Genomic DNA, 20,571 nt, shown 5'->3' on the forward strand with positions numbered 1-20,571 from the left:
GCTGTGCCCGCAAGCTTTGGAGGCAGAGCTGCAAGGTTCTGGTTCAAGAGTTTCACACCGAAGCTGAACCCCAGGAGATGAAGCAGAGACATGTGAGGATGTGGTCTCCTGTATTTGGAACTTCCTCATCTCCGAGGCCTTGCTGTGAGTCACTCCATATATCTTAGAGACAGCACAGCATATGAGGATTGAGAGTCACATGGATACATGACATGAAGAACGTAGTGACAGTTTCTTCTCCTGTCTGCAGATGAATTGGCCTAGAAAACTGAAAGACTCACTAAATGGATGTAAAAACTCTATTTGTTACGAATAAGTTGGGCTTTGAAAAGTGATCTCCATAGCCCAAATATAAAACAATTATGGAAGTGCAAAACAATGTCTTGAGGTCATGGTGGCCTTAGACCCATGATATCCACCTCTGTGAGTGTTGATAGAATTGTAAATAATGTTGAAATGTATCATCTCAGTGGTCATTTCTGTTTACAGTTCCTGTACAAAGTGTATTGTGAAGAATCTGTTTGGAAGTCAGCATACACTCAAAGTGAAATTGAAGCATCAGTCTATATTTTTAATAAGCATTCTGATAAAAAGATATGTAACATACTGAGAGCAAAGAAAGAATTCTTTGACAGATTTTGTTGTATTTATTCTCAACTAACTTCTATTGAATCTGTAATAACATTTAAGGCCATTTTACATTAAACAAATTCTGTATTTTTTTATTAGATATTTTCTTTATATACATTTCAAATGCTATCCCGACAGTTCCCTATCCCCCCCCCCCCCCCGCCCTGCTCCCCTACCCACCCATTCCCAATTCTTGGCCCTGACATTCCCCTGTACTGGGGCATATAAAGTTTGCAATACCAAGGGGCCTCAATTCCCAGTGATGGCCTACTAGGCCATCTTCTGCTACATATACAGCTAGAGACATGAGCTCTGGGGGTACTAGTTAGTTCATACTGTTGTTCCACCTATAGGGTTGCAAACCCCTTCAGCCCCTTGTGTGCTTTTTTCTAGCTTCTCCATTAGGGGCCCTGTGTTCCATCCAAGAGATGTCTGTGAGCATCCACTTCTGTATTTGCCAGGCGCTGGCATAGCCTCATATAAGACAGCTATACCAGGGTCGCTGCAGCAAAATCTTGCTGGTATATGCAATAGTGTCTGGGTTTGGTGGCTGATTATGGGATGGATCCCCAGGCAGGGTAGTCTCTGGATAGTCCATCCTTTCATGTTAGCTCCAAACTTTGACTCTGTAACTTCTTCCATGGGTATTTTGTTCCCTATTCTAAGGAGGAATGAAGTATCCACCCCTTTGTTCTTCGTTCTTCTTAATTTTCTTGTGTTTTGCAAATTGCATCTTGGGTATTCTAAGTTTCTGGGCTAATATCCACTTATCAGTGAGTGCATATCAAGTGACTTCTATTGTGATTGGGTTACCTCACTAAGGATGATATCCTCCAGATACATCTATTTGTCCAAGAATTTCATAAATCCATTGTTTTTAATAGCTGAGTAGTACTCCATTGTGTAAATGTACCACATTTTCTGTATCCATTCCTCTGTTGAGGGACATCTGGGTTCTTTCCAGATTCTGGCTATTATAAATAAGGCTGCTATGAACATAATGGAACATGCGTTCTTATTACAAGTTGGAATATCTTCTGGGTATATGCCCAGGAGTGGTATAGCTGGGTCTCAGGTAGTACTATGTCCAATTTTCTGAGGACCCTCCAGACTGACTTCCAGAGTGGTTGTATATGCTTGCAATCCCACCAGCAATGGAGGAGTGTTCCTCTTTCTCCACATCCATGTCAGCATCTGCTGTCACTTGAATTTTTGATCTTAGCCATTCTGACTAGTGTGAGGTAGAATCTCAAGGTTGTTTTGATTTGGATTTCCCTGATGATTAAGGATGTTGAACATTTTTTTTCAGTTGTTTCTCAGCCATTCAGTACTCCTCAGTTGAGAATTCTTTGTTTAGCTCTGTACTCCATTTTTTAATGGGGTTATTTGAATTTCTGGAGTCCAGCTTCTTGAGATCTTTGTATATATTGGATATTAGTCCCCTATCAGATTTAGGATTGGTAAAAATCCTTTCCCAATCTGTTGGTGGCCTTTTTGTCTTGACAGTGTCTTTTGCCTTACAGAAGCTTTGCAATTTTATGAGGTCCCATTTGTCAATTCTTGATCCTACAGCACAAACCATTGCTGTTCTGTTTAGGAATTTCCCCCCTGTGCCCATATCTTCAAGGCTTTTCCCCACTTTCTCCTCTATTAATTTCAGTGTCTCTGGTTTTATGTGGAGGTCTTTGATCCACTTAGACTTGTTGCTTTGTACAAGGAGATAAGAATGGATCAATTTGCATTCTTCTATATGATAACCACCAGTTGTGCCAGCACCATTTGTTGAAAATGCTGGCCAGCCGGAGGACAGAGGTCCACCCTGCAGGGAGCGCCATCTTGGCTCCAGGACTCCGCCGAACTTAGTCTGCACAGGTGAGAGTGAGGACCACAGAGGCAGACAGCTTCTGGGACAGGCGGGAGCCACAGAGCCGCTGAGGCAGCACCCTTTTGGGGCCGCAGACATCCGGCACCCTCCCAGCTGGAAGACAGTGGTCTGCCCTGGACAGGAGCCCTCTGCCTCAGGAGCAGGGAGCGCATCTTGGATCCAGGACTCCACCGAACTTAGGAACTTAGTCTGCACAGCTGAGAGTGTGCACCACAGAAGCTGACAGCTTCTGTGACCTGCCAAAGCAATACAGCATCTGGGAAAGGTCCTGTTTTCGGCCTTCTTCTTCGGCCAGGAGGAGGTCCAAACGCCAGATATCTGTACACCTTCCCTTTAAGAGGAAAGCTTGTCAGCAGGGAGTGCCCTAACCACTGAAACTCAGAGGAGAGAGCCTGTCTCCCAGGTCTGCTGACAGACAGTACTCAGAATCACCAGAAGAACAACCTCTGAACAGAGACAACTATAACAACTCCAGAGATTACCAGATGGCGAGAAGTAAACGTAAGAATCTTACTAACAGAAACCAAGACCACTCACCATCATCAGGACCCAGCACTCCCACTTCGCCCAGTCCAGGGCACCCCAACACACCTGAAAAGCTAGACCTGGATTTAAAAGCATATCTCATGATGATGGTAGAGGACATCAAGAAGGACTTTAAAGAACTACAGGAGAACATGGCTAAAGAGTTACAAGTCCTTAAAGAAAAACAGGAAAACACATCCAATCAGATGATGGAAATGAACAAAACCATACTAGGCCTAAAAAGGGAAGTAGACACAATAAAGAAAACCCAAAATGAGGCAACACTGGAGATAGAAACCCTAGGAAAGAAATCTGGCACCATAGATGTGAGCATCAGCAACAGAATACAAGAGATGGAAGAGAGAATCTCAGGTGCAGAAGATTCCATAGAGAACATCGGCACAAAAATCAAGGAAAATGTAAAATGCAAAAAGATCCTAACTCAAAACATCCAGGAAATACAGGACACAATGAGAAGACCAAACCTACGGATAATAGGAGTGGATGAGAATGAAGATTTTCAACTCAAAGGACCAGCAAACATCTTCAACAAAATTATAGAAGAAAACTTCCCAAATCTAAAGAAAGAGATGCCCATGAACATACAAGAAGCCTACAGAACTCCAAATAGGCTGGACCAGAAAAGAAATACCTCCCGACACATAATAATCAGAACAACAAATGCTCTAAATAAAGATAGAATACTAAAAGCAGTAAGAGAAAAAGGCCAAGTAACATATAAAGGCAAGCCTATCAGAATTACACCAGATTTTTCACCAGAGACTATGAAAGCCAGAAGATCCTGGACGGATGTTATACAGACACTAAAAGAACACAAATTCCAGCCCAGGCTACTATACTCAGCCAAACTCTCAATTAACATAGATGGAGAAACCAAAGTATTCCACGACAAAACCAAATTCACACATTATCTCTCCACGAATCCAGCCCTTCAAAGGATAATAACAGAAAAAAAAAAAAAAAACAATACAAGGACAGGAACCACGCCCTAGAAACAACAAGAAGGTAATCCCTCAACAAACATAAAAGAAGACAGCCACAAGAACAGAATGCCAACTTTAACAACAAAAATAACAGGAAACAACAATTACTTTTCCTTAATATCTCTTAATATCAATGGACTCAACTCCCCGATAAAAAGACATAGACTAACAAACTGGCTACACAAACAAGACCCAACATTTTGCTGCTTACAGGAAACTCATCTCAGAGAAAAAGATAGACACTACCTCAGAATGAAAGGCTGGAAAACAATTTTCCAAGCAAATGGTATGAAGAAAGAAACTGGAGTAGCCATTCTAATATCTGATAAGATTGACTTCCAACCCAAAGTCATCAAAAAAGACAGGGAGGGGCATTTCATACTCATCAAAGGTAAAATCCTCCAAGAGGAACTATCAATCCTGAATACCTATGCTCCAAATACAAAGGCAGCCTCAGTCATTAAAGAAACTTTAGTAAATCTCAAAGCACACATTGCACCTCATACAATAATAGTGGGAGACTTCAACACACCACTTTCACCAATGGACAGATCATGGAAACAGAAACTAAACAGGGACACCGTGAAACTAACAGAAGTTATGGATCAAATGGATCTGACAGATATCTACAGAACATTTTACCCTAAAACAAAAGGATATACCTTCTTCTCAGCACCTCATGGTACCTTCTCCAAAATTGACCACATAATTGGTCACATAACAGGCCTCAACAGATACAAAAATATTGAAATTGTCCCATGCATCCTATCAGATCACCATGGACTAAGGCTGATCTTCAATAACAAAATAAATAATAGAAAGCCAACATTCACGTGGAAACTGAACAACACTCTTCTCAATGATACCTTGGTCAAGGAAGGAATAAAGAAAGAAATTAAGGACTTTTTGGAGTTCAATGAAAATGAAGCCACAACATACCCAAACTTTTGGAACGCAATGAAAGCATTTCTAAGAGGAAAACTCATAGCGCTGAGTGCCTCCAAATGGAAACTAGAGAGAGCACACATTAGCAGCTTGACAAAATAACTAAAAGCACTAGAACAAAAGGAAGCAAATTCACCCAAGAGGAGTAGACGGCAGGAAATAATCAAACTCAGGGGCCAAATCAACCAAGTGGAAACACGAAGAACTATTCAAAGAATCAACCAATCAAGGAGCTGGTTCTTTGAGAAAATCAACAAGATAGATAAACCCTTAGCCAGACTCACTAGAGGGCACAGGGAAAGCATCCTAATTAACAAAATCAGAAATGAAAAAGGAGACATAACAACAGATCCTGAAGACATCCAAAACACCATCAGATCCTTCTACCAAAGGCTATACTCAACAAAACTGGAGAACCTGGATGAAATGGAGAAGTTCCTAGACAGATACCAGGTACCAAAATTGAACCAAGATCAGGTTAATGATCTAAACAGCCCTATATCCCCCAAAGAAATAGAAGCAGTCATTAATAGTCTCCCAACTAAAAAAAGCCCAGGACCAGATGGGTTTAGTGCAGAGTTCTATCAGACCTTCAAAGAAGATCTAATCCCAGTTCTTCACAAACTATTCCACAAAGTAGAAACAGAAGGTACTCTACCCAACTCATTCTATGAAGCCACAATTACTCTGATACCTAAACCACAAAAAGACCCAACAAAGATAGAAAACTTCAGACCAATATCCCTTATGAATATTGATGCAAAAATCCTCAATAAAGTTCTTGCTAACCGAATCCAAGAACACATCAAAACAATCATCCATCCTGACCAAGTAGGTTTCATCCCAGGGATGCAGGGATGGTTCAATATACGGAAATCCATCAACGTAATCCAGTATATAAACAAACTCAAAGACAAAAACCACATGGTCATCTCGTTAGATGCGGAAAAAGCATTTGACAAGATCCAACACCCATTCATGATAAAAGTCTTGGAAAGATCATGAATTCAAGGCCCATACCTAAACATGATAAAAGCAATCTACAGCAAACCAGTAGACAACATCAAAGTAAATGGTGAGAAGCTTGAAGCAATCCCTCTAAAATCAGGGACTAGACAAGGCTGTCCACTTTCTCCATACCTATTCAACATAGTACTTGAAGTCCTAGCCAGAGCAATTCGACAACAAAAGGAGATCAAAGGGATACAAATTGGAAAAGATGAAGTCAAAATATCACTTTTTGCAGATGATATGATAGTATATATAAGTGACCCTAAAAATTCCACCAGAGAACTCCTAAGCCTGATAAACAGCTTCGGTGAAGTAGCTGGATATAAAATTAACTCAAACAAATCAATGGCCTTTCTCTACACAAAGAATAAACAGGCTGAGAAAGAAATTAGGGAAACAACACCCTTCTCAATAGTCACAAATAATATAAAATATCTTGGCGTGACTCTAACTCAGGAAGTGAAAGATCTGTATAATAAAAACTTCAAGTCTCTGAAGAAAGAAATTCTAGAAGATCTCAGAAGATGGAAAGATCTCCCATGCTCATGGATTGGCAGGATCAACATTGTAAAAATGGCTATCTTGCCAAAAGCAATCTACAGATTCAATGCAATCCCCATCAAAATTCCAAATCAATTCCTCAACGAATTAGAAAGTGCAATCTGCAAATTCATCTGGAATAACAAAAAACCTAGGATAGCAAAAACTCTTCTCAAGGATAAAAGAACCTCTGGTGGAATCACCATGCCCGACCTAAAGCTTTACTACAGAGCAATTGTGATAAAAAACTGCATGGTACTGGTATAGTGACAGACAAATAGACCAATGGAATAGAATTGAAGACCCAGAAATGAACCCACACACCTACGGTCACTTGATCTTCGACAAGGGAGCTAAAAACATCCAGTGGAAGAAAGACAGCATTTTCAACAAATGGTGCTGGCACAACTGGTTGTTAACATGTAGAAGAATGCGAATCGATCCATTCCTATCTCCTTGAACTAAGGTCAAGTCTAAGTGGATCAAGGAACTTCACATAAAACCAGAGACACTGAAACTTATAGAGGAGAAAGTGGGGAAAAGCCTTGAAGATATGGGCACAGGGGAAAAATTCTTGAATAGAACAGTAATGGCTTGTGCTGTAAGATCAAGAATTGACAAGTGGGACCTCATGAAACTGCAAAGCTTCTGCAAGGCAAAAGACACCATCAATAAGACAAAAAAACCACCAACAGATTGGGAAAGGATCTTCACCTATCCTAAATCAGATAAGGGACTAATATCCAATATATATAAAGAACTCAAGAAGGTGGACTCCAGAAAGTCAAATAACCCCATTAAAAAATGGGGCTCAGAACTGAACAAAGAAATCTCACCTGAGGAATACCGAATGGCAGAGAAGCACCTGAAAAAATGTTCAACATCCTTAATCATCAGGGAAATGCAAATCAAAACAACCCTGAGATTCCACCTCAAACCAGTCAGAATGGCTAAGATCAAAAACTCAGGTGACAGCAGATGCTGGCGAGGATGTGGAGAAAGAGGAACACTCCTCCATTGTTGGTGGGATTGCAAGCTTGTACAACCACTCTGGAAATCAGTCTGGCGGTTCCTCAGAAAATTGGATATAGTACTACGGGAGGATCCAGCAATACCTCTCCTGGGCATATATCCAGAAGATGTCCCAATCGGTAAGAAGGACACATGCTCCACTATGTTCATAGCAGCCCTATTTATAATAGCCAGAAGTTGGAAAGAACCCAGATGTCCCTCATCAGAGGAATGGATACAGAAATTATGGTACATTTACACAATGGAGTACTACTCAGCTATTAAAAAGAATGAATTTCTGAAATTCCTAGCCAAATGGATGGACCTGGAGGGCATCATCTTGAGTGAGGTAACACAATCACAAAAGAACTCACACAATATGTATTCACTGATAAGTGGATATTAGCCCAAAACTTAGGATACCCAAGATATAAGATACAATTTGCTAAACGCATGAAACTCAAGAAGAATGAAGACCAAAGTGTGGACACTGTGCCCCTTCTTAGAATTGGGAACAAAACACCCATGGAAGGAGTTACAGAGACAAAGTTTGGAGCTGTGATGAAAGGATGGACCATCTAGAGACTGCCGTATCCAGGGATCCATCCCATAATCAGCTTCTAAACGCTGACACCATTGCATACACTAGCAAGATTTTGCTGAAAGGACCCAAATATAGCTGTCTCTTGTGAGACACTGCAGGGGCCTAGCAAACACAGGAGTGGATGTTCACAGTCAGCTATTGGATGTATCACAGGGCTCCCAATGGAGAAGCTAGAGAAAGTACCCAAGGAGCTAAAGGGATCTGCAACCCTATTGTTGGAACAACATGATGTACTAACCAGAACCCTGGAGCTCTTGTCTCTAGCTGCATATGTATCGAAAGATGGCCTAGTATATATATTGGATATTAGTCCCTTATCTGATTTAGGATAGGTAAAGATCCTTTCCCAATCTGTTGGTGGTTTTTTTGTCTTATTGATGGTGTCTTTTGCCTTGCAGAAGCTTTGTAGTTTCATGAGGTCCCACTTGTCAATTCTCGATCTTACAGCACTGCCATTGCTGTTCTATTCAAGAATTTTTCCCCTGTGCCCATATCTTCAAGGCTTTTCCCCACTTTCTCCTCTATAAGTTTCAGTGTCTCTGGTTTTATGTGAAGTTCCTTGATCCACTTAGACTTGACCTTAGTACAAGGAGATAGGAATGGATCGATTCGCATTCTTCTACATGATAACAACCAGTTGTGCCAGCACCATTTGTTGAAAATGCTGTCTTTCTTCCACTGGATGGTTTTAGCTCCCTTGTCGAAGATCAAGTGACCGTAGGTGTGTGGGTTCATTTCTGGGTCTTCAATTCTATTCCATTGGTCTATTTGTCTGTCACTATACCAGTACCATGCAGTTTTTATCACAATTGCTCTGTAGTAGAGCTTTAGGTCCGGCATGGTGATTCCACCAGAGGTTCTTTTATCCTTGAGAAGAGTTTTTGCTATCCTAGGTTTTTTGTTATTCCAGATGAATTTGCAGATTGCACTTTCTAATTCGTTGAAGAATTGATTTGGAATTTTGATGGGGATTGCATTGAATCTGTAGATTGCTTTTGGCAAGATAGCCATTTTTACAATGTTGATCCTGCCAATCCATGAGCATGGGAGATCTTTCCATCTTCTGAGATCTTCTAGAATTTCTTTCTTCAGAGACTTGAAGTTTTTATTATACAGATCTTTCACTTCCTGAGTTAGAGTCACGCCAAGATATTTTATATTATTTGTGACTATTGAGAAGGGTGTTGTTTCCCTAATTTCTTTCTCAGCCTGTTTATTCTTTGTGTAGAGAAAGGCCATTGATTTGTTTGAGTTAATTTTATATCCAGCTACTTCACCGAAGCTGTTTATCAGGCTTAGGAGTTCTCTGGTGGAATTTTTAGGGTCACTTATATATACTATCATATCATCTGCAAAAAGTGATATTTTGACTTCATCTTTTCCAATTTGTATCCCTTTGATCTCCTTTTGTTGTCGAATTGCTCTGGCTAGGACTTCAAGTACTATGTTGAATAGGTATGGAGAAAGTGGACAGCCTTGTCTAGTCCCTGATTTTAGAGGGATTGCTTCAAGCTTCTCACCATTTACTTTGATGTTGTCTACTGGTTTGCTGTAGATTGCTTTTATCATGTTTAGGTATGGGCCTTGAATTCATGATCTTTCCAAGACTTTTATCATGAATGGGTGTTGGATCTTGTCAAATGCTTTTTCCGCATCTAACGAGATGACCATGTGGTTTTTGTCTTTGAGTTTGTTTATATACTGGATTACGTTGATGGATTTCCGTATATTGAACCATCCCTGCATCCCTGGGATGAAACCTACTTGGTCAGGATGGATGATTGTTTTGATGTGTTCTTGGATTCGGTTAGCAAGAACTTTATTGAGGATTTTTGCATCAATATTCATAAGGGATATTGGTCTGAAGTTTTCTATCTTTGTTGGGTCTTTTTGTGGTTTAGGTATCAGAGTAATTGTGGCTTCATAGAATGAGTTGGGTAGAGTACCTTCTGTTTCTACTTTGTGGAATAGTTTGTGAAGAACTGGGATTAGATCTTCTTTGAAGGTCTGATAGAACTCTGCACTAAACCCATCTGGTCCTGGGCTTTTTTTAGTTGGGAGACTATTAATGACTGCTTCTATTTCTTTGGGGGATATAGGGCTGTTTAGATCATTAACCTGATCTTGGTTCAATTTTGGTACCTGGTATCTGTCTAGGAACTTCTCCATTTCATCCAGGTTCTCCAGTTTTGTTGAGTATAGCCTTTGGTAGAAGGATCTGATGGTGTTTTGGATGTCTTCAGGATCTGTTGTTATGTCTCCTTTTTCATTTCTGATTTTGTTAATTAGGATGCTTTCCCTGTGCCCTCTAGTGAGTCTGGCTAAGGGTTTATCTATCTTGTTGATTTTCTCAAAGAACCAGCTCCTTGATTGGTTGATTCTTTGAATAGTTCTTCGTGTTTCCACTTGGTTGATTTGGCCCCTGAGTTTGATTATTTCCTGCCGTCTACTCCTCTTGGGTGAATTTGCTTCCTTTTGTTCTAGTGCTTTTAGTTATTTTGTCAAGCTGCTAATGTGTGCTCTCTCTAGTTTCCATTTGGAGGCACTCAGCGCTATGAGTTTTCCTCTTAGAAATGCTTTCATTGCGTTCCAAAAGTTTGGGTATGTTGTGGCTTCATTTTCATTGAACTCCAAAAAGTCCTTAATTTCTTTCTTTATTCCTTCCTTGACCAAGGTATCATTGAGAAGAGTGTTGTTCAGTTTCCACGTGAATGTTGGCTTTCTATTATTTATTTTGTTATTGAAGATCAGCCTTAGTCCATGATGATCTGATAGGATGCATGGGACAATTTCAATATTTTTGTATCTGTTGAGGCCTGTTATGTGACCAATTATGTGGTCAATTTTGGAGAAGGTACCATGAGGTGCTGAGAAGAAGGTATATCCTTTTGTTTTAGGATAGAATGTTCTGTAGATATCTGCCAGATCCATTTGATACATAATTTCTGTTAGTTTCACTGTGTCCCTGTTTAGTTTCTGTTTCCATGATCTGTCCATTGGTGAAAGTGGTGTGTTGAAGTCTCCCACTATTATTGTATGAGGTGCAATGTGTGCTTTGAGATTTACTAAAGTTTCTTTAATGAATGTGGCTGCCTTTGTATTTGGAGCATAGATATTCAGGATTGATAGTTCCTCTTGGAGGATTTTACCTTTGATGAGTATGAAGTGTCCCTCCCTGTCTTTTTTAATGACTTTGGGTTGGAAGTCAATCTTATCAGATATTAGAATGGCTACTCCAGCTTGTTTCTTCATACCATTTGCTTGGAAAATTGTTTTCCAGCCTTTCATTCTGAGGTAGTGTCTATCTTTTTCTCTGAGATTTGTTTCCTGTAAGCAGCAAAATGTTGGGTCTTGTTTGTGTAGCCAGTTTGTTAGTCTATGTCTTTTTATCGGGGAGTTGAGTCCATTGATATTAAGAGATATTAAGGAAAAGTAATTGTTGTTTCCTGTTATTTTTGTTGTTAAAGTTGGCATTCTTTTCTTGTGGCTGTCTTCTTTTATGTTTGTTGAGGGATTACCTTCTTGTTGTTTCTAGGGCGTGGTTCCTGTCCTTGTATTGTTTTTTTTTTTTTTTTTTCTGTTATTATCCTTTGAAGGGCTGGATTCGTGGAGAGATAATGTGTGAATTTGGTTTTGTCGTGGAATACTTTGGTTTCTCCATCTATGTTAATTGAGAGTTTGGCTGAGTATAGTAGCCTGGGCTGGAATTTGTGTTCTTTTAGTGTCTGTATAACATCCGTCCAGGATCTTCTGGCTTTCATAGTCTCTGGTGAAAAATCTGGTGTAATTCTGATAGGCTTGCCTTTATATGTTACTTGGCCTTTTTCTCTTACTGCTTTTAGTATTCTATCTTTATTTAGAGCATTTGTTGTTCTGATTATTATGTGTCGGGAGGTATTTCTTTTCTGGTCCAGCCTATTTGGAGTTCTGTAGGCTTCTTGTATGTTCATGGGCATCTCTTTCTTTAGATTTGGGAAGTTTTCTTCTATAATTTTGTTGAAGATGTTTGCTGGTCCTTTGAGTTGAAAATCTTCATTCTCATCCACTCCTATTATCTGTAGGTTTGGTCTTCGCATTGTGTCCTGTATTTCTTGTATGTTTTGAGTTAGGATCTTTTTGCATTTTCCATTTTCCTTGATTGTTGTGCCGATGTTCTCTATGGAATCTTCTGCACCTGAGATTCTCTCTTCCATCTCTTGTATTCTGTTGCTGATGCTCGTATCTATGGTTCCAGATTTCTTTCCTAGGGTTTCTATCTCCAGTGTTGCCTCATTTTGGGTTTTCTTTATTGTGTCTACTTCCCTTTTTAGGTCTAGTATGGTTTTGTTCATTTCCATCATCTGTTTGGATGTGTTTTCCTGTTTTTCTTTAAGGACTTCTACCTGTTTGATTATGTTATCCTGTTTTTCTTTAAGGATTTGTAACTCTTTAGCAGTGTTCTCCTGCAATTCTTTAAGGGATTTTTGTGCTTCCTCTTTACTGTCTTCTACCTGTTTACCAGTGTTCCTTTGTATTTCTTTAAGTGTGTTATTAAAGTCCTTCTTGAAGTCCTCTACCATCATCATGAGATATGCTTTTAGATCGTGTCTAGCTTTTCTGGTGTGTTGGGGTGCCCTGGACTGGGCGAAGTGGGAGTGCTGGGTTCTGATGATGGTGAGTGGTCTTGGTTTCTGTTAGTAAGATTATTAAGTTTACCTTTCGCCATCTGGTAATCTCTGGGGTTAGTTGTTGTCGTTGTCACTGTTTAAAGATTGGAGCAGAAGCTGTGTTCCACTCACCAGCAGTCTCATAATCCTGTGGCGGGGGTCGTGGGTAGCTGGCGGGTGTCAGATGACCCTGAGCTCTAGCTACTCTGGTGCTGGTCCGGCTGGAAGAGCGAGTTAGGAAGTTTTTGCATTTTGCATTTTCTTTGAAGGTTGTGTCCATGTTTTCTATGGAGTCTTCTGCACCTGAGATTTTCTCTTCTATCTTTTGTATTCTTTGGTGATGCTCATATCTATGGCTCCTGATTTCTTTCCTAGCATTTTTATCTCGAGTTGTCTCCCTTTGTGATTTCTTCATTGTTTCTACTTTCCTTTTTAGATCTTGGGTGATTTTGTTCAATTCCATCACCTGTTTGGTTGTGTTTTCCTGTAATTCTTTAAGGGATTTTAGTACTTCTTTAAGGGCTTCTACTTGTTTAGCAGTGTTCTCCTGTATTTATTTAAGTGCGTTATTAATGTCCTTCTTAAAAATCCTCTTTATGGTACATTTACACAATGGAGTACTACTCAGCTATTAAAAAGAATGAATTTATGAAATTCCTAGCCAAATGGATGGACCTGGAGGGCATCATCTTGAATGAGGTAACACAATCACAAAGGAACTCACACAATATGTATTCACTGATAAGTGGATATTAGCCCAAAACTTAGGATACCCAAGATATAAGATACAATTTGCTAAACGCATGAAACTCAAGAAGAATGAAGACCAAAGTGTGGACACTGCGCCCCTTCTTAGAATTGGGAACAAAACACCCATGGAAGGAGTTACAGAGACAAAGTTTGGAGCTGTGATGAAAGGATGGACCATCTAGAGACTGCCGTATCCAGGGATCCATCCCATAATCAGCTTCTAAACGCTGACACCATTGCATACACTAGCAAGATTTTGCTGAAAGGACCCAAATATAGCTGTCTCTTGTGAGACGATGCCGGGGCCTAGCAAACACAGGAGTGGATGCTCACAGTCAGCTATTGGATGTATCACAGGGCTCCCAATGGAGAAGCTAGAGAAAGTACCCAAGGAGCTAAAGGGATCTGCAACCCTATAGTTGGAACAACATGATGAACTAACCAGTACCCCGGAGCTCTTGTCTCTAGCTGCATATGTATCGAAAGATGGCCTAGTCGGCCATCACTGGAAAGAGAGGCCCATTGGTCTTGCAAACTTTATATGCCCCAATATAGGGGAATGCCAGGGCCAAAAGAATGGGAATGGGTGGGTAGGGAAGTGGGGGGCGGTATGGGGGACTTTTGGGATAGCATTGGAAATGTAATTGAGGAAAATATGTAATAAAAATATTAAAAATTAAAAAAAATCCTCTACCCGCATTATCAGATATGAATTTAAATCCAAATCTTGCTTTTCCAGTGGTTTCGTGTATCCAGTACTCGCTGTGATGGGAGTACTGGGTTCTGATGATTTGGAGTGGTTTTGGTTAGTGTTAGTAAGATTCTTACATTTGCCCTTTGTCATCTGTTTATCTCTGGTGTTAGATGTTCTAGCTATTTCTGGGTGGAGCTTGTTCCTCCTGTGATTCTGTTAGATTCTGTCAGCACTCCTGGGAGAGTGCTCTCTTGAGTACAAGGGGTCAAAGCACTCGCTGCAGGCAAGCTCTCCTCTGGCTGGGAAGGTGCACAGAAGATTGAGGGTCAGCCCCTCCTCCTGGCTGAGGATGAAGGCCTAAAGACGCCCTGTCCAAGTAGCTCTGTTGCTTCTGCAGCCCTCATGATCCTGCATGCACAGGTCTCTGAGAGACCCCCGATAGACAATTGAGATCTAGACTGAGTCTTGAGTGTCTGTGCACTCGCTGTAGGCAAGCTCTCCTCTGGCTGAGGATGAAGGCCCAAAGGGACCCTGTCCAAGAAGCTCTGTTGCTTCTGCAGCCCATGTGTTTTCCAGCTCAGACTGGTCTCTGAGAAACCCAGGATAGAAGATCTCGACACTAATTCTTACATATATGTCATAGAACAAATGGCACACACTGGTGATTCCAGTACTTGGGAAACTGATGTGGGAGGATAACCAGTTTGAGGCCAACCTGGGCTACTTACAGAATTTGAGCCCAAGCTACATAGACTACACAAAGACCTGTGCTAGAGATATAAATAGATACATAGATAGCTGATAGATAAGAGAGTGGTAGATAGATAGGATAGATAGATAGTAGATGATAGATAGATATATGATAGAGAAGGAGAAGAAGGAGCAATAGAAAATGGACTCTTAAACTGCTTTACGCTATTTATTTATTTATTTTTATCAGGTATTTATTTCATTTACATTTCCAATGCTATCCCAAAAGTCCCCCACATGCTCCCCCACCCACCCACTCCCACTTCTTGGCCCTGGTGTTCCCCTGTACTGAGGCATATAAAGTTTGCATGGCCAATGGGCCTCTCTTTCCACTGATGGCCGACTAGGCCATCTTCTGATTCATATGCAGCTAGAGACACAAGCTCGGATGGGGGGGGGGGGGCGGGTACTGGTTAGTTCATATTGTTGTTCCACCTATAGGGTTGCAGATCCCCCCAGCTCCTTGGGTACTTTCTGTAGCTCCTCCATTGGGGGCCCTATGATCCATCCAATAGCTGACTGTGAGTAGATACTTGCTTAGAATATATGAGGCCTTGGGCTAAATTCTGAGCACATACCACCACCACCACCACCATCACCACCACCTGTCGCTACCATCTCCAACCAGCAGAAAAGAAGCGACAAAACCGACGTCCTTCTCAAAGCAATTTATTCAGGAACTTAACAATGTGCAGGAAAAAGATGCTCAGACCTCTCTCGGTCATCCCCCTTTATACCCTCTAGTCCACTCCCCATCACCCCAGTACATGTAGGCACAGTTCATTGGCTCAGGACTACATTTGTCACATCATCTGATCTTATGTCGTGGTGTATCTGTGCAATGCAGCTCAAGGTACGTGGCTATCTTGAGGGATATGAGGAAGTCAGGTGCTAGTCATAAGACTTGGCAGCAGTCCCGGGCACCATCTTGGGGCCACACCCACTCCTCACAACCACCAAAAAAACAAAAGTGAAACAATCTCTAGTTTAGCTTAATTTTACATCTTTAGTAGCTGTTGCAGTGCCTGGGAAGTGCTCAACAGAAATACTTGATGAACATGTATTTTTTTTTTAACCATTGTGGAAGTAATGGAAGAAGTTTTCAGGATGATGTGCATTTGGCACCCTTTTAACAGGTGTAACATCTATATCTGAAGTTAGTGAGGAAAATTTCAGAAAGTAAATGTTTGCCACAGTGTAGAGTTCTTCAGTTTCCAGGATCGGAGGTGGGATGTGTGTGTGTGTGTGTGTGTGTGTGTGTGTGTGTGTGTGTGTGGTTGATGTTTTTAGAACAACGCAGTGGCTCAGCCCTGTGGGAGCAGATTGCATGAGACAAGCACCCAGAATGGGGGGCGGGTGATGCCAGCCAATCTGTCAGATTTCATCATCCGCTGGTCCTGGGCTAGGAAGATGCTTAATATGTGCCTCTCAAGTTTCGATCTTATGAGGAGCTACCTTCACACATCTGCAGGTTGCCTACAAAAACCCAACATCTAAAAGTAATATTTTTAAAAAGCATATTATTTATTTTGAGTTTTGTAAATGAATCTTGGTTATCTTTTTTAAAGCACAGACTCTAATCATTTCTGTTCTGCTATGAATTTTACAGACAAGGAGAAAAGATAAATTTTATAGGTTACTTGATACAAGAACCACTTTTTACTTTCATTTTATATTGCTGAAATTTTAATTATATAATTAAGAAAAGGCAGTTTGAGGTGGAGTCTATTGAGTCATATACAGAAGGGGTTGTTATTATAGATGGAAAGAAAAGACTAATGATTTTTATTTTCTTAAATCTGGGAAACCTATTTATTGGTGATGTGTGGGTATTGGCAAATAAATGTGTGGGTTGCATGAGTGTAGCTGTGTGTGTGTGCATGTGTGTGTTTGTGTTTGTGTGTGTGTTTACGTGTGTGTATGTGTAATGTAAGTAGCTCAGAATTTACAACAAAAGCTCTTAAGTTTAGAAACCCAGTGGGAATGATATAGCAAACTCATGAATATCTAAGTAGTACTCACATGACACAATGATGTTGTCTCCTTGGAGGTCCTGTAGGTGGTTCTCTTTTAACAAGTAAATAATATTCAAGTCACTTAATGCTTTGAGTTGTTGAAATATCTTCCTTGAACATTATTCTCCTTCTTCTTATCATTACTGTTATTTGCAAAGCACTCTTTCCAACATGCTACAGAAGTTGTGTTCAGTTAAAGTGTCTTTTCTGTTGGTTTTAAAACTCTGGGATTGGAGCAGATGAGCTTTTGCAGAAACTTCTCTATCCTCTTGTTATGAAAGATAATGACAGTCATTTCCATAGAGTGGAGACAACGCAGGTCAGCCATTTAAATATAATGACCTATACCTGTCCTAGGATGTACTTCATTTACCCAGGGAAACAGGAAACTAGAGAAAGAGTGTTGAGAGACTATTGAGAAATATTTTTCAAAGCAGACCTTCCATTTTTGAGTTAAAAAGAAACTATTCTGATGGTTTTAAGTTTCTCATCTCTTTGGCATTCACATATGACTGTGTGAAAGACAGTTCTAAATGGGAAACTTGGCAGGAATATTCGTGGTAGGAGATGACTTTACAGGAGACAGGTTGTGATGACAGAAAGAACACGCTTGGCCATGACCTCAGATGTCTGGTCTCCATGGGCTAAATACTGGGAAAGGAACAGTGTGCATTTCTCAATATTGTTTCTAAGCCCAGGCCACCCTATTACAAATCCCAATCCACCATGGGATCAATGCATCATTGGCTGAAGAAGACTGTAGCAGGCATTCCTTACAAGTCACAGATTGAGTCCAGGTTTCATGTGAGCGATGGCTTAATTGCTAGTAGGTGACCTTTACTTATTTCCTTCAACTTAAAAGATTAAGCTTGATTCAGGGCAGATCTTGAGAAAGAGTCAGTCAGTTAGCAACATAATCTGTTGAGTCATGAGAACATAAAGACTTAAGCATGCACTGAAACATCACAGCCAGGTATCTGTCTCCTAAGTGCCAAAAGCAATGTCCCCTCTTCCTCCCTTAAAGCTAATGATAGTCATTTCTATTGGGTGGGAACAAAGAAGATCAGCCATTTAAATATGCCAGGCACAGTATTCTTTTTTTCTCTTTACTGCTAAAGTTTTCTGTCCTCCCAGCAAGTAAAAAAAAAATTCCTTAACATTAACCCCATCCTCTGCCAGGCTGAATCCAAATCTTGCCTCTCAGCTTCACCTTTACGACCTCCCACCAGTAGCTGTTGCTGTTGCTCAATCTTGTCCAGTAAACATCTTTTTTCCCCCCTCTTGGTTGTTAAGACACCAGCTTTCCTGGTTTACCTTCTCTTTCATCCCAGAGGCTCGCTGCACCTTTCTTTTTCCATGACACAAACAGAGCTTGGCCTTTGAAGTGAATCTGCATCTCTTCCTGATTCCTCCTTTGATCATCTCCTCTGCCCTCCTGGCTGTCTGTAATGAGCACTCCTGGTGTTCAAATCCAGTCAACCATTGTGTCTGTCTCATCACATGTCCAAAGATGAATGTGAAGTGGAAACTTCTTGTTTCTTTGGAAAGTTATGTCAAATGTTTTGCTGGGGCACACAGGTGAAATGATGTTTTGCTAAAGAAAATATGTGAAAGACTGTTTTCCTGAAGAAGCCACAGGTAAAAGGATGTTTTGATATAACAAACACATGAAAGGACACTTGTATAAATTTGACTCCACAGACAGTGGGAGATGAGCACTGAGCATTGATTTGTTTTGTTCTGCCTCGCTATTCTAATTTACTGAAGACACACATGTATTGGTTCACCTTACCTAGCGTTGTTGACCACAACTTGTGGCAATGCCATCATTAAGAAAAACTTGCCAAAGAACTGCTCATGAGCTCCTGCAGCAGCTTGCCATTTGTATGGCCTCACCTCAGGGTTGTTGGTGTTCATGCCTGGTGTCTGCTGCCAAAAGGACTGGACTGTAGCTGCTGGTTTGTGCCTGGTGTCTGCTGGCTAGAGAACTGGCCTGCAGCTGCTGAGTTGTATTTGGTGTTTTCTACAGGACTGAACTGCTGAGAAAGAAGATTGAGCTTATCCCTAAAGAACTATTAATGAACAGGTCCACTTCCCTCACATCCTGATAACTTTTCTTTTCCACTACCTCTTCTAGATGGCAGGCTCTACAGGAGAGGTTGAAATCTTATTAAAAAGTAGGTTGCAAAAAATTTATGCCTATAGATGAACTTGGGTCTTTTCTCCAAGTTGACATTCCTTGTATTCTTTTGCAACTTCATTAAAGATGGCTTCAGTTTTCTGAGTATGTGGCCAAACATCCCCTACTCCTCTCTTTTCCTCATGGACATTTCATCCTTCAAAAATCCCTCATGTTTCTAGTCTTGACTTCTTGCTGTCTCCATTGCTATTATCTTAGTGTGGTTCACTATCTTTCCATCATGGATTATTACAATTGCCATTAGAAATTGTAATAATAAGCTTCTATCCTTGTTCCCTACCTATGAGGCCAGACAGTGGTTCTTCTTCCTCCTCATCAATGTCCTTGTCCTCATCTTCCTCCTCCTATGTTGTGGGGCTCTTCTTTGAGTCCAGAGCCCCATGCATGCTAGGTAAACATTCTACCACTGAGCTCCATCCTCAGCTCAAAAGACTTGACTGTTTGAGTCATCAGGAAAATCAGTCTATTTCTCTGATCCTAACTCTCCAATGACTCTGTTTTAAACCCCAACATAAATGTAAAGCCTGCAGGCTGAGAAGACCACATGAGCTGTTCCTTTCCCCCACCTGTGATCTCTTTGACTTCCTCTCCCATCATGCAGTCACTACAGATATACTGGCCTCTTTGCTGTTCCTTAAGATTCCAGACAAGTTTCCATTTTAGGACCTTCACACCTGGTATTTTGTCTGTCTAGAATGTTCTTCCCCAGAATTAATCCCCTCACACCAACCCTTTACCCAGTTCCCCCTTCTTATCATGGCCACATTGATGGCCCTAGCTGACACTGATGTCCACTCGTACCCAGCATACCTGACTCCCCTGCCTTGCTTTACTATTTTTCAGTGACATTTATCATCTAGTAAGATACTACACAATGTACTTATTTTCATTTTGTAACTGCCAGCCTCTCTGCACTAGGTTGTAATCTTCATGGGGGTGTGGCTTTGTGTCTACTTTGCACCTTAGCATTTAGTGTGGTATGTGGCAAACAGGGAATGCTTGCTGAATGAATCAAAGTGCCAACTGTCTTGTTCCTTTGGACTACCATTTGTTTTATCTCAGGCCTTTGCTTAGTTAAAACCATATCTTTCTTCATTTTCTTCTTTTCCACCTCCCCCTCCTCCTTCGTTTCCTCTCTTTCTTCTCCTTTCTCTACCCACACCTGTGCTTAGTGTATGCATGGTTTATGCAAGTATGTGCACTCATGTGTACATGGGTGTGGCGGCCAGAGGAGGATACTAGTATGTCTTTCACTGTCTACTTCCTTTAAACAAATTCTCTTCACGCACCCTGGAGCTAGATCAACTGGCAAGAACATGCAAGTGATCCCCCTGTCTCCACCCATCTGTTCCAACCTGTGG

The sequence above is a fragment of the Mus caroli genome, unplaced genomic scaffold, assembly GCF_978045245.1.
Source record: "Mus caroli unplaced genomic scaffold, Mus_caroli_1 scaffold_1, whole genome shotgun sequence".
Taxonomy (NCBI): domain Eukaryota; kingdom Metazoa; phylum Chordata; class Mammalia; order Rodentia; family Muridae; genus Mus; species Mus caroli.